Source organism: Sapajus apella, unplaced genomic scaffold (genome assembly GCF_009761245.1).
Source record: "Sapajus apella isolate SASKATOON/1434 unplaced genomic scaffold, GSC_monkey_1.0 scaffold74, whole genome shotgun sequence".
Classification (NCBI taxonomy): Eukaryota; Metazoa; Chordata; class Mammalia; order Primates; family Cebidae; genus Sapajus; species Sapajus apella.
This window is the reverse complement of record NW_022437014.1, coordinates 5535888-5551070: the sequence shown is the minus strand read 5'-3', so window position 1 is coordinate 5551070 and position 15183 is coordinate 5535888. Positions and strand designations below refer to the sequence as shown.

Here is a 15183-nt window from a genome sequence, read left to right as displayed (position 1 = left end):
TATATATATATATATATATATATATATATATATATATAAAATGAAATCTTTGTTTTTACAAATGAGGAAGCACAAATAAAGTGACTTCTGAAGCCCCATTAAGATTAGAATTAGATAGGAAATACAGTCTCCTGGATCTATACTTTCCCCCTATGAAGGACAACATATCAAAAACCTATGTTAAATTATAACACAAATAAAATTAAATAATTCTGACAGCATCTATTCCGAGAGTTTTTATCTTTCAAACTAGGTCGGTTTTTCATAAGTGCCACATAAAACTTCTACACAGAGCTGTGATGCATTAAAGCAGACATATCACATAAACCATACTAATCTAAAAGCATATAGAGGCTGCTTCCACGGCTATTAAATTGGAAAAAATGCCAAGACCAGGAGGGTGTGAATATAGGCAGAGGCACAAGAAAAGACATCCTCCTCCATAGGTCTCTAAGCACTGACAGAAAGAATGCATCCAACTCCCACAGTGTGCCTTTTTTAAAAAAGGAAAAAAGGGAAAAAATAACCTTATAGGTTAGAAAATGCAGTATTTCTCAAATTAAGTCTCAAAATATTGGATGATGACTTTTTTGGGGAGGCAGTCCACTACTTTTTTTCTTTTTAGGGACTATTCTCTAAAGCCAATTCATAGAACTTCTGAATTTTGCCTTAGGAGGATTAGGTGGTTAGGGTTAGTGGTGCAACAGAAAGAATCCTTTATTGTCTGTTAATAGATACTGAATAATACAGAGAGTGGCCTTTGGAAACACATGTATGGTTTTCAAAAACTCATCGCCCATCCACAATGGTATTTAAATACAGCACCTATCTGCTTCACAGTTATCTATAATATTGACCAAATAAAGCTAATTCCAGAAAGTACTGTAAGGTGTATGATAAGCTTGATGGGAAAACAAAACATATTAAAAAGAAATACTGACAAGTTGGGATGACAGCCAGTATGTTGCTTGTCTATTGCATTTACAACAAATGCAACACCCAGCACAGTTTGACAGTATTAAAAACAGAAAATTCGTAATATTATGCAAATTTACACAGTTCCCCAGCCTGCTTTTGTCAGAGTAGGGAAGAGAACAAAAAAACTTTTGCTTAGGCTGTTGTGAATCATTAAATAACAGTTCAGCATAGAGACAAAATGAAGTAGTCTATTTTGTTAAACTTAATGATGTTTACGTAAGTTAATCCACAGTCATTTCCTATTGCTCCTGTGACATAATGCCAAACACCCACAAAACTCCAGCATATCACATTTACCTGCTACGCAGGCAAATGAAAAGCCTACCACTGATAAATGCCACTAGAATGAAGATCAAAATGCAGATGAAAACTAATAAAAAGTTAAAGTAAAAAAATTATTAATACATTTTGAAAAGTATATTGAGCATTACCAGGAAATTTTAATTTCCAATGATTTTCAGATATTCAGAGTTCCTGTTAACAACTCTGTTGCTTATTTAACCTATTCTAGTATTTTTTACAGAAAATAAAACTCCTACCCCTTTGCATAGCAAACCACTGATCCCTTGAGTAAGCTAACGCTTGCTTTTACTTTGAAATCAATCATTCTTCCATATGACAAAGATACTTTGCATTGTCAAACTTTAGTGAGGCTTCTGAACTTTCTTCTAGGCCCATCTGTGCACTTCCTCATAAAATTCAGTTTCAGCAAAAGACGCCCCTCCCATCTTCAATATCTGATCAGGTTGTTCATTCACCACCATCCCCCAGGTGATGTCTGATCACCCTGGCTTGTCTTCAGCAAGAATCCTGTTAGATGGGTTTAACTAGAATCCCCCTTACTTGAAATGTTTGCTCTTAGCAGTTTACCTTTGACTGACCCCTACCCTGCTCCTTACCCATGCTGTATTTCGAGTTGAGCCCAATCTCTTTCCTCTGCTGCAAGACCCTGTTGCAGTGGTCTCTGTACTTACTGAGATAGTCCTGAATAGTCGTCTTTGCCAACCTTTAACAAGTATCATTAAATAGATTTTTGTCTTTAACATGTATTTTTACGTAAACATAAATTTTTTAAAAAATTTAAAAATTGCAATAGGAATTTCTGACATCACTTAAATATGCAGTACTTTCAGAGTTGATCAGAGCTTTAATATATACCCTATTTGACCAAAAGGTAACCCAAACATAAGGCTCTCTTAAGGGATAGATTCTAAAGGCTAGCCTCGAATACAGTTCAAAAATCCATTACGTATAAAATAACATTTGATATGAAAAGTAAAAGAACAGCTACTAATTCTAGAGTATAAATGCAACCCTACACTGCCCTTGTCTGCTGCCATATGCACAAATCCCTGGACTGGACAATGACCTTAGGCCAAGTACCTAACACACACCAGCTGGGCACAGGCTGGCCCATTAACACAGTTGTAGGTAACTGAATTTTAAAATGGCTTAACCCTGGGAAAGAAAAAAAGAGGCTAAAATAAAAATTCAGCATAGGTCAGGCCTGGTGGTTCACACCTATAATCCCAGAACTTTAAGATACCAAGACAGGAGGATCCCTTGAGCACAGAAGTTCAAGACAAGCCTGAGCAATATAGGGAGGTTCCCTATGTACTTCCCCCACCCCACCCCACCCCCCCAAAAAAAAACCAGGCATGTACTTGTAGTCCTAGCTATTTGGGAGGTAACCATGGGATCACTTGAGTCCAGGAGTTAAGAGGTTGATCATGCCACTACACTCCAGCTAGGGCGAAAGAGAGAGACTTGGTCTCAAAAACAAGCAAACATTGGTAAAAATTCAGGGTAACAAGTACTAGCGCACTAAGCAAAAGAGTTTGCTTGCAAGCCAGGCACAGTGGCGCACCCCTGTACTCCCAGCAACTGGGGAGGCTGAAGTCGAAGGGTAGCTATAGTCCAGAAGTTCAAGTCCAGCCTAAGCAATGCAGCAAGACCCTGTCTATAATAATAATAATAATAAACAGTTTGCTTGTAGCATCAGTGTAGACAAAAGAGCTGGTAAGTTAACGACTTCCATCAGCAATACTGAGTGGGAGTGAAGGGGTTAGGGAATTACTTCAGAAACAGGCCCCACGGTGTTTACCAAAGAAAGCCAAAGCCACTGTCCTGCCTACCCACCTGTTTAGTAACTGTTCCTCCTTCCACACACCTCTAGAATCTGCTGAACCAAGACTGAAGTAGCAGTCTGTGCACTGGTTAAGGTACATTCGGTTAAGAATTACTACTTGTAAAGAAATTAGATTGGCTGAGTGCGAAAGCTCACCGTCTGTAATCCCAGCACTTTGGGAGGCCGAGGCAGGTGGATCACCTGGGGTCAGGAGTTGGGAGAGCAACATGGCCAACATGGTGAAACCCCACCTCTACTAAAAAAAAATACAAAATTCGGCTGGGCACAGTGGATCATGCCTGTAATCTCAGTACTTTGGGAGGCTGAGGCAGGTGGATCACAAGGTCAGGAGATTGAGACCGGCCTGGCTAACACGGTGAAACTCGGTCTCTACTATAAATTAGGCGGGTTCGGTGGCATGAGCCTGTCTAGTCCCAGCTACTGAGGAGAATCGCTTGAATATGGGAGGCGCAGGTTGCAGGAGCTGACACTGCGTCACTGCATTCCAGCCTGGGCGACAAAGCAAGATTCTATCTCAAAAAACAAAGCAACAACAAAATAATTCGCCGAGTGTGATGGTGGGCGCCTGTAATCCCAGCTACTCAGGAGGCTGAAGCAGGAGAGTCGCTTGAACCCTAGAGATGGAGTTTGCAGTGAGCCAAGATCGCGCCAATGCACTCCAGCAAGGGCAACAGAACAAGACACTTTCTCAAAAAAAAGAAAGAAAAGGTATGAGATTTATGGTCAACAGAAAAATAAAAAAAATTGCTGCTTTGGTGCCTGTTTTTGGAGGTTACCAAGGTAAATTTAACTACTGGGGTTAAAAATGAGCATTCCAAGGGGTACTGTGAGAAATAAATCTATACTACAGATAAATCAATCATTGGGTACCAAGAACCCAAACTGTAATGCTACCTGGTATTCTTGTCTTATCCTTCATATAAAACTATTTCTTAAGTACACAGAGGGAGTCTTCATCTTTGTTTATTATTCTGCAGAATCTGACAAAACTTGGAATTCCTAAAGCCATATATCAAGTATAATGGCTTATACAAAGTATATGGAATACTTAGTTTCAAGGTAAAACTTGGGCCTTTAGAACCAGGTTAGCATAGATCCAGAAAGGGGCTTGGGGAAGGTGATTAAAGGAGCAATTACAAGTCCTACCCTAGGGTAATTCCTGAATGTGGGGGGGGGGGGGAAGAGGGAGAGAGAGAGAGAGAGTGAGTGTGTGTGTGTGTGTGTGTGTGTGTGTGTGTGTGTGTGAGTGTGTGTGTATTTTTTTTTTTTTTTTTCAGAATGAATCCAAATTTATTTAGCCAAGGTTGAAGACACAGTGCGTGTGTGTTTGTGTGTGTGTGTGTGTGTTGTTTTTTTTTTTCTTTTCAGAATGAATCCAAGTTTACTTAGCCAAGGTTGAAGACACACCCAGGGAAAAATAAAAGCATGCAAGAGCATTGGTGACCTGTGCTTTTCCTTTTCTTAAAAATTAAATTAAATTTTATTTTTTTATTGCATTTTAGGTTTTGGGGTACATGTGAAGAACATGGAAGATTGTTGCACAGGTACACACATGGCAGTGTGATCTGCTGCCTTCCTCCCCTTCACCTATATCTGGCATTTCTTCCCATGCTATCTCTCCCTAACTCTCCACCCCCTGCTGTCCCTCCCCTATTTCCCCCCAACAGACCCCAGTGTGTGATGCTCCCCTCCCTGTGTCCATGCGTTCTCACTGTTCTACACCCACCTATGAGTGAGAACATGCGGTGTTTGATTTTCTGTTTTATCATTGGTGGGCACTTGGGTTGGTTCCAGGTATTTGCTATTGTAAACAGTGCTACAATGAACATTTGTGTGCATGTGTCCTTATAGTAGAACGATTTATAATCCTTTGGATATATACTCAATAAATGGGATTGCTGGGTCAAATGGAATTTCTATTTCTAGGTCCTTGAGGAATCGCCACACTGTCTTCCACAATGGTTGAACTAATTTACACTCCCACCAGCAGGGTAAAAGTGTTCCTATTTCTCCACATCCTCTCCAGCATCAGCTGTCTCCAGATTTTTTAATGATCGCCATTCTAACTGGCATGAGATGGTCTCTCAATGTAGTTTTGATTTGCATTTCTCTAATGACCAGTGATGATGAGCATTTTTTCATATGTTTGTTGGCCTCATGTATGTCCTCTTTTGTAAAGTGTCTGTTCATATCCTTCGCCCACTTTTGAATGGGCTTTTTTTTTCCTGTAAATCTGTTTCAGTTCTTTGTAAATTCTGGATATCAGCCCTTTGTCAGTATATATTACTTAATGTGGTTATGATCATATTGTACATACAATGTACTTTTAACCACAAGGAGATATTTTCCATGTTTTATTACATGGCTTCAAAAGCAGTATCGTAAATGCCTAAGTACCAGAAAATATTTAACCATTCCCTCTAAGCCTGGACATTATAATGTAACATCTTTACAAATAGAGTCTCATGCATTTAAGTGTATATCCTTAGAAAAGATTTCCAGAAGTGAAATTCTTGAGTCAGAGTGTATTTTCATGACTAGATATATCTTGTCCAACCACTCTCCAAAGGGATAATGCTAATTTTCACTGCTACCAGCAAGACAATCGTGCAAGTTATATGGCAAGGGTTTTGTATCTATCTTAGAGAACTGTTTTTAAGCCTAAAAAAAAAAAGAAACCAAGGAAGAGCTAGAGATAAAAGGTACAAGTAAGACTAGAATAACTTGTTTTTATTCTAGAATAATAATAGCTCTAATACCTCTAAAATGTTTACTATATGCCACATACTGTTTTAAGCTCACAACACTCATAAAACCCCAAGAAGTACATACTCTTGTAGATGAAGAAATGGAATGGGAGATGGGTTAAGGAACTTGCAACGATCAAGGTGACAATATCCATAAAAGCAGCACATACTCTTATCTCCAACTGTAGATGAAGAAACTGAATCAGAGGCAGGTTAAGAAACTTGCAGAGATCGCACAGCAAGCATATACAGAGTATGTGTGCAATCAGGAGCCAAAGCCCATGCTCTTACCACCACACTATGCAATGAGGGAAGGAGATTCTGAACAGCTCATGGTGAGATACTCCTTGGCAGGCTTATCCTCAGGTGGTAAGTAGAGTACAAGAGGTATGACTATGAAAGGAAGCAGAAGTGGGGCTTCAGGTTCAATTATAGATGCCTCAAGTTTGATACCTTACTTAAAATTAATTCATTTGTTTATCAAATATTTAACTTCCCTCTAAGTGTCAGACATTGTGCTAGTGTGCCGCTTCAGCATGAACAAAACCGAGGAATTTCTGCCCTCATTACACATTTGAGAGAGATACATCAATCCCTTAGCCTTTCATTCATTTCCAAATCTGTAATTTTCTAATGTATTGAAATCAACTTAGCAACAAAAGCCATCAATAGGAACATTCAAGTTTTATTTTTGGCAAAAAGAAACTTCAAAAATTGAATATGATAGTCTTGAAGGCCTGAGGACAGATGACATTACCAAGCAGTAAGGCTGGAACAACTACACAGGACACACGCTAGATAATACGCACAGATACTGTTGTGGTGTCAATTTATACTAAATTTATTTACCAAAAAAAATTTGTTCTATAAAATGAGAAATGCTAGAGAACAGAAGAAAATGACATTAAAATATAGGCCAGGTGCAGTGACTCATGCCTGTAATCCCAGCACTTTGGGAGGCTATGCGAGTGAATCCCTTAGTTCAGGAGTTTGAGACCAGTTTGGGCAACACGGCTAGACCCTGTCTCTACTAAAGATACAAAAATTAGCCAGGCATGGTGGTGCATGTCTGTGGTCACAGCTACTTAGGAGGTTGAGGCAGGAGACTCTCTTGAGCCTAGGAGGCAGAGGTTGCAGTGAGCCAAGATCATGTCATTGCACTCTAGCCTGAAAGACAGAGTGAGACTGTCTCCAAAAAACACTGAAGAGACCAATCAACTAAATACACTATATAGGATTCTGAGTTACACAGACCATAAAATAAATAATATGTGGGATGTGGGCCGGGAACGGTGGCTCATGCCTGTAATCCCAGCAGTTTGGGAGGCTGAGGTGGGTGAATCATAAGGTCAGGAGATCTAGATCATCCTGGCTAACATGGTGAAACCCTGTCTCTACTAAAAATACAAAAAATTAGCCGGGGGTGGTGGCGTGCACCTGTAATCCCAGCTACTTGGGAGGCTGAGGCAGGAGAATCCTTGAACTAGGGAGGTGGAGGTTGCAGTGAGCCAAGATCGTGCCACTGCACTCCAGCCTGGGTGACAAAGACGAAAGAGAAAGAAAGAAAGAAAAAGAAAGAAAGGAAGAAAGAAAGAAAGAGGGGAGGGGAGGGAAGGGGAGGGGAGGGAAGGGAAGGGAAGGAAAGGAAAGAAAGGAAGAAAAAAAGGAAGGAAGGAAGGAAGGAAGGAAGGAAGGAAGGAAGGAAGGGAGGGAGGGAGGGAGGGAGGGAAAGAAAGAAGGAAAGAAAAAAGAAGGAAGGGAGGAAGGAAGGAAAGAGAAAAACAAAGAAAGAAAAGAAAGAAGAAAGAAAAAAGAAAAGGAAAGAAAGGAAGAAAGAAAGAGAAAGAAAGAAAAGAAAAGAAAAGAAAAAAAGAAGAAAAAGAAAGAAAGAAAGGAAAGAAAGAAAGAAAATGTGTGTGTGCGCGGCATATGCGTGTATGTATTCTTTATGTGTGTGTGCATTTTTTAAAAAACATTTCTGGAAAGTTCTCAAAATATGTGTATGCATTTTTAAGTCCTCATCTCTTACAGATACATCCTGAAATACTTTTAGATTAAATGATATGTCTGGGATTTCTTGCAAAATAACGTGGGAGAAAAGAAATAGCTGGGAGTATTGAGCAAACAAGACCCACCATGAGATGCTCAGCTGCGTACGCTGCATGATGGCTGAGTGAAGGGTTTCTCACTACTATTTCCGTACATAGCTAAATTTTCCCACAATTATTGATTTTTAAAAAGGAGAACTAAACAAATGGGAGCATTCAGAAAGCACTGGATGAATGGGCCTTAAAATGTTCATATGCACATACAATGTAGAGCCACACACTGCCCAATTTGGAGTTAGGAAACTGGAATTCGGTGGTTCCTTGAGCAGGGCAGCTCTGCAGGGACTCATCTAAAGTCCCTCCCACTGAGCCCCAGGCTATCTAATGCAGTTGCTCCTTCCTGGTTCAAACAACGGGCACCAACATAAGTTCTTGCCCTACTCCACACCCATTACTGAAAACTCAACAGGAAATAAGTCAGAAAGCAATTTTTAAAAGATAAAAAGAAAAGGAGACAAACACATGGGAAGTCTAACAATAAAAAAGAACTAAAAGACAACACCAGTCAAGAACAATGAATCCAATTCCTAATTAAATGCATGTAACTTTCAATCCCCTATTCTGTAATCTAAATGAGCAGTCTAATTAGTACCTGAATCTGCCTTGTATAAGTGCACTTAACTTTCACACTTTAAAGGTCATGTAAACATTTGAATAAATGCATAGAAAATTTTACCATTCAAAGGTATCTCACTGTAAATCCTTTTACAACAAGAATAGTCGCTCTGGTCCTCGGCGCTGCCTATGGAGGTGGTAGCTATCTGCTCTTCAGCAGCATGGCCACCCTTAGACCCCTTGTGAAGTCCCAGATGGTCAAAAAGAGAACCAAGAAGTTCATCGGCATCAGTAAGACCGATATGTCAAAATTAAGCGTAAATGGCAGAATCCCAGAGGTATTGACAACAGGGTTCGCAGAAGGTTCAAAGGCCAGATCTTGATGCCTAACGTTGGTTACAGGAGCAACAAGAAAACAAAGCACATGCTGCCCAGTGGCTTCTGCAAGTTCCTCGTCCACAACGTGAAGGACCTGGAAGTGCTGCTGATGTGCAACAAATCTTATTGTGCTGAGATCGCTCACAGTATTTCCTCCAAGAGCTGCAAAGCCATCGTGGAAAGAGCTGCCCAACTGGCCATCAGAGTCACCAACCCCAATGCCAGGCTGCACAGCAACGAAAATGAGTAGACAGCTTATGTGCATGTTTTGTGTTTAAATAAAGCCATAAAAACGGCAAAAAATAAAAAAATAAAATTAAAAATAGTCACCTCCCACATTCAGTCATGTAGGAAGGGAAAATGACAGTACTAATTTTAAAATATTCTTAATAATGATGTAGCCATTAATATTTTTTGAGCAATTAGCATGTAGTTATACACTGCTCTAAAAAGCTTCATTATGTATATCTGCATATAAATTTCATCTTCAGGACAACTCAGTGAGCTAGATATAATTATTCTCATTTTATAAACATGGAAACTGATTAAAAGTGTAATAAGCATTTAAATGATCAATTATACAAATAGCAGTTCATCTTAGAATACTAAGTATTGGGTCATTTTTTAAAATGTGCTTTATAGTATTTTAAATGAAGCCATATGCACACACACGTAAAAAATAGAGTCAAAAGAGTTGCCTAAAAGCCACCAAACTGGTTGTACAGAAGGTTCTTAATTACAAATACACTATATTTATTATTGTGTTTTATACACCCTCTAATCCCAGTGGTTTTTCATTCTCTAAAAGGAAATATAAGTCACAGATCAAAGTCCGAAGTTTGTTTTAACAGAAATGTTTCCCATTGCTCAGGAAATGGCTGAAAATAACTGAACATACACAGACCCAAGCTGAACAACAAGCCAAAGGAAAGCACTACCTACCATCAACTCCTTAAAGGCAAGATCCCAGGTGTGATGTTTTTATAATCCCCTGCCCCAGGGTCAAGCACAGAATACTTTTCACATAATAGGCATTATTTTCCAAAAAAAAAAAAATAAATAAATAAATAAAAATAAACAAAAAAAAAAGAGGCACTTTTCCATAAAAAGTAAGCACTGAAACTACAACTGCATTCTAGTCCCCTGCATGTTTAATCTGATCTCCAAATAAGGGAGGAGAAAATGCTAAGGAACTCCTTTGAATAAAAGCACCTGCCCTTCACCTGAACTCCTTCGACTTGAAAACACCTGCCCTCCACTCAATCCAGTGCAATGGGTCAACCTAACTTGATGGGTGGGAAACCCAGTATGCAAAGGCAAGCCATCCGTCTGTGGACCATTTCATAAACTCTATTCCCCAAATCCCACTATACCTCCACATGGAAGAGTTTGCTCTACCACAAACTACCTCATTTCTCTACAGGTCTCACCATCTTGTCACCAACGGTTGAAAACTCAGCGCAGCAGTCATCAACCGTTTTTGGATGCTGGACCCTTTTGAACATCTGAGAAAAGGTCCAAGTTCTCTGCTTCCCAAAAATACCAAGGCATACACATTAAATGGTAGGATTTGGAGGAAAGCTCAGGGCTCCTGATTAAGAGCTCCCACTTAGCTCCTCGAATGTGTCCTTCATATTCACAGTGGCCTGGTCTTGTCAATTTGATCTTTCCTCTGTGCTTTATGAGCATCCTTATCACCCTTTACCCACTGGAACTACTGAAACCACTTCTCCAACTGGCCCCCTCCTTGCCCAGATCACATCCGCTGCCCCACCCCCACCCCATCAATATTACCCAATGGCTACTAACTATATGCCTCCGTTGAATTCCCAGAACTGTTCCTTCCCTGGGACACTTCCCAGATTCTACCCCGTCTTCAAGACAGAAGTAATCTTATTCTTTTCTGTGTCTCCATAGGGTATGCACCACAGTGTCTTGTACATGGTAAGTACTCAGAGTGAATCTACGTCAAACCTAAGGACTTAAACCAGCCAGTTGGCAAGACTCTCGTACGTGAAAGTTTATGAGCATCTGACTAATCAATATTTGAGCAGCCCATGAAGTTAATGCAATTAAGCAACTCCACCTGATCTAGCACCCTGCTTTCTCCAAGACAAGAGGTGGAAAATGTGGAGAAAAAGAGGACACTCCTCATCTTGGTTATTGCTCTGCAAAGTACAAAGGGCTTTGGCTTGTGTAGCAGCACTCTGGTTACCTAAAACATTCCTATGTAATCAGATTATAAGGAAAATTCTACTCAGCAGCCATGTGTAAACAAACACTTCCACAATAAAATTATTTAACTTAATACTATCAGTTTAACTAGAATAAAAACAACTTTCATGTTGTTAATAACCTCCAGGACGGAACAATCTAGACATGCAGGCATTCAGCTATGAGTTAGGTGACCTCCCTCTTATTTTCAAAGTACCAAACCACATCCTCTAAATACTAAAATATACAGACACTAAGTCCCAACAAGAAACACTGCAAAGTCTCCCCATGGTTCTTTACTACATTAAACACAGCTGTCTTACAGGGTTATGTTTACATAGATTAAAAAAAAGCCACACTAGCATTAGCACTAACAAAATTCCTGATTAACAGACTCCTACACACCCAAATTGGAAAGGAAGAGGACACCAACAAGTTTAAAAATACTTCTATATTTAAGGTTTATGTTATAAAAACAGAATTAAACTATATCCTGTTATGTTTTGGTTATTTCTGTATAACATTTTTATATATTTTTAAGAGCCACAAGGTTTCGCTCATTACTTCAATAGGAAACTCACTTCTCTGGCTCTAGATTAATTGTAAAGTATGCACAGTTCACACCCAGAACCGTTAGGTACTTCAATTATTAACAAGCCAAATCACAAAGGAGAATGTGATACCCAAGATCAGATTTTCATGCTGGGTTATCAGATGGTAAAACTAAAGCACACCAAACAGCAAAGCCAAGAGTGTTGAAGTAAAGAGGAATGTGGTAAGAGTCAGAAATCATTCATAACTTCCTCACCAAAACTTCTTAAGAATAAGATTACTCTCACTTTCCTATTACCAATCTTATAGACAATAACTATTTTTCTTTTTTCTTTTTTTTAAGAGACGCATTCTCTCTATGTTGCCCAGGCTGGAGTGCAAGTGGCTATTCACAGGCACAATCCCACTACGATCCCACTACTGATCAGCACGGTAGTTTTGACCTGCTCCATTTCTGACCTGGGCTGGTTCACCCCTCCTTAGGCAACCTGGTGGTCCGCCACTCCCAGGAAGTCACCATATTGATGCCGAACTTAGTGCAGACACCCGATCGGCATAGCACACTACAGCCCAGAGCTTCTGGGCTCAAGCGATCCTCCCACCTCAGCCTCCCGAGTAGCTGCGACTACAGGCATGTGCCACCACGCCTGACGACAACTATTAAAATAACAGTAATCATTCCAGCAGTAACTACAGACTTTAGAAATTGGTGACTTGTGGGTCCAACTTTTTCCTTTTCCCTCAAAGCAGGATCATATTCCCTAGGCAAGGTCACCTGGTAGCTAACAACGGCCCACTGGAAAGAGAAAACACACACATCGTCCCTAATCTTAACAGCATCTGAGCTGGAAGAAACGTTTTAAACCTACAAAGTATTTTCACGAACATATCATTTGGCCTTCTTTCTGTTCCCAAACTCATCTTCATGTTGGGGCCAATGTGCCAGCTGATCAATCCTTCTCCCCAGTATGATTGCTCCTCCTTCTTGCGTTTCTCTTCCTGCTGCCCTAGTCCCGCCTTGGCCATGAGGGAGATCATGCTCACGCAAACTGGACAGTGCGGGAACCAGATTGGTGCTAAGTTCTGGGAGGCGATCTCTGACGAATATGGCATCGACTCCGCTGGCACCTACCACGGGGACAGTGACCTGTAGCTGGCATGCCTCAATGTGTACTACAACGAGGCCAGCAGTGGCAGGTACGTGGCCTGCACTGTGCTCATGGATCTGGAGCCGGGCACCATGGATTCTGCACGCTTGGGGCCCACTGGGCACATCTTCAGGCCAGACAACTTCATCTCTGGTCATCGTGGGGCCAGAAACAAATGGGCCAAGGGGTACTACACCGAAGGCGGGGAGCTGATAGAGTCGGTGATGGATGTTGTGAGAAGACAGGCTGAGGGCTGTGATTGCCTCCAGGGTTTCCAGCTGACCCACTCACTCCCTGGGTTGGGGGACTGGGTCTGGGATGGGTACCCTCCTCATGGGCAAAATTTGGGAGGAGTACCCAGACAGGATCATAAACACATTCCGCATCCTGCCCTCACCCAAGGTGTCAAACACCGTGGTGTAGCCCTACAATGCCACCCTCTCCATCCACAAGCTCATAGGAAATGCGGAAAAGATGTTCTGCATCAATAATGAAGCGCTCTGTAACATCTGTTCCAAGACCTTAAAACTGACCACACCCACCTATGGTGACCTGAATCACCTGGTGTCTGCTACCATGAGTGGGGTCACCACGTGCCTGCGCTTCCCGGGCCAGCTGAATGCTGACCTGCCAAAGCTCGCTGTGAGCATGGTTCCATTTCCCTGGCTGCAGTTCTTCATGCCTGACTTTACCCCACTGATCAGCCGGGGCAGCCAGCAGTACCCAGCCCTGACCGTGGCTGAGCTCACCCAGCAGCTGTTTGATATTAAGAATATGATGGCTGCCTGTGACCATCCCCCCACCCTGCCCCCCTGCTGTCATGGCCGCTATCTAACCATGGCTGCCATTTTCAGACGTCGAATGTCCATGAGGGAGGTGGATGAGCAAATGTTCAATATTCAGAACAAGAACAGCAGCTACTTTGCTGAGTGGCTCTCTCACAACGTGAAAACAGCCGTCTGTGACATCCCACTCCGGGGGCTAAAAATGTCAGCCACCTTCATCGGTAACAACACAGCTATCCAGGAGCTCTTCAAACGTGTCTCTCAACAGTTTACAGCTATGTTCAGGTGCAAGGCCTTCCTGCACTGGTACACTGCAGTGTACCATCTGTACCACATGCAGAGGGCATGGATGAGATGGAGTTCACTGAGGCAGAGAGCAATCTTAACGACCTGGTGTCCAAGTACCAGCAATACCAAGACTCCATGGCTGAGGAGGAGGTAGCCTAGAAGCTTCCTTTTCCAAGTAAAGGGGGAAGCAGTGTGGATTCTTTAGTGTGTTCTGATAGCCATTGTCACTGACCACTTCTTTGAGTCTTTACATCTCCTGCTGCTGCATTTTAAAGCATTTTTTAGTATGTAGTTTGGCCTAATATATTTTTATAGCCAAAACAACACAAAAACACAAAAAACATGTCACCACAAACAGTGCCTGATACCCCTCAGCATCTTCATACCTCACAACCTGCAACCATTGCACAGAAAAGACAAAAGTTCAGAAAGTGGCTGGGCACGATGGCTCACACCTGGAATCCCAGCACTTCAGGAGGCAAAGGAGGGCAGATCACGATGTTGGGAAATCGAGACCATCCTGGCTAACATGGTGAAACCCCATCTCTACTAAAAATACAAAAAATTAGCTGGGCATGATAGCATGCACCTATTATCCCAGCTACTCAGGAGGCTGAGGTAGGAGAATTGTTTGAACCCAGGAGGCGGAGGTTGCAGTGAGCTAAGATCGCGCCACTGCACTCCAGCCTGGGTGACGGAGCCAGTCTCTGTCTCAAAATAAGTAAGTTCATTCAGAAAGTGAAACTTGCTCAAGATCACAGTAACTACAGAAATAGCCATTACATCAAATGTCAACATTTTCTGATACACTAAAAGTTCAAAACACACACTTTAAGTTATAAAAAAAACCTAGATGAGGTACACCAAGTTCTCCCTATGAAAACATATGACAGTGTGTCCATACTAACACTCAGTCCCACTATGTATTATACTTCCCTCCTACTTTTAGAAATCAAAGTAAAAGACAATCTGAGAGCTTTTTATCCAAAAAGACTTCTACAATCATCAATAAATAACTAAACATTACCTAGATGCAAAACAGAAGTTAACCTGCATTACCTGAGATCTTATGAAGAGGTGACAGCATGAGACCTCCATTCACACTTAGGCAGACCTTTTAAAAATCAGTTCATTTATATGTAACACTTTTAAGGAGAGTAACAATTGCCCTAATTTTTCTACTATGAGTGGAATGTATAGGTGAGAAAAATGCACAAGGATAATAAAAAAGGATGTACTTTAGCTTGTGAATTTACTAATAATGATTTAACATCTACAGAT

General features: G+C 41.2%; 1 protein-coding gene and 1 pseudogene across 2 annotated transcripts in view; one reads left to right on the top strand and one right to left on the bottom strand.

The window, feature by feature from the left end:
* FBXO34 (F-box protein 34) overlaps nucleotides 1-15183 on the bottom strand; it is a 93308-nt gene that overhangs the window by 12142 nt on the left and 65983 nt on the right. The gene's annotated exons all lie outside the window — the stretch shown is intronic.
* Nucleotides 12706-14061, top strand: LOC116532064 (annotated as a pseudogene).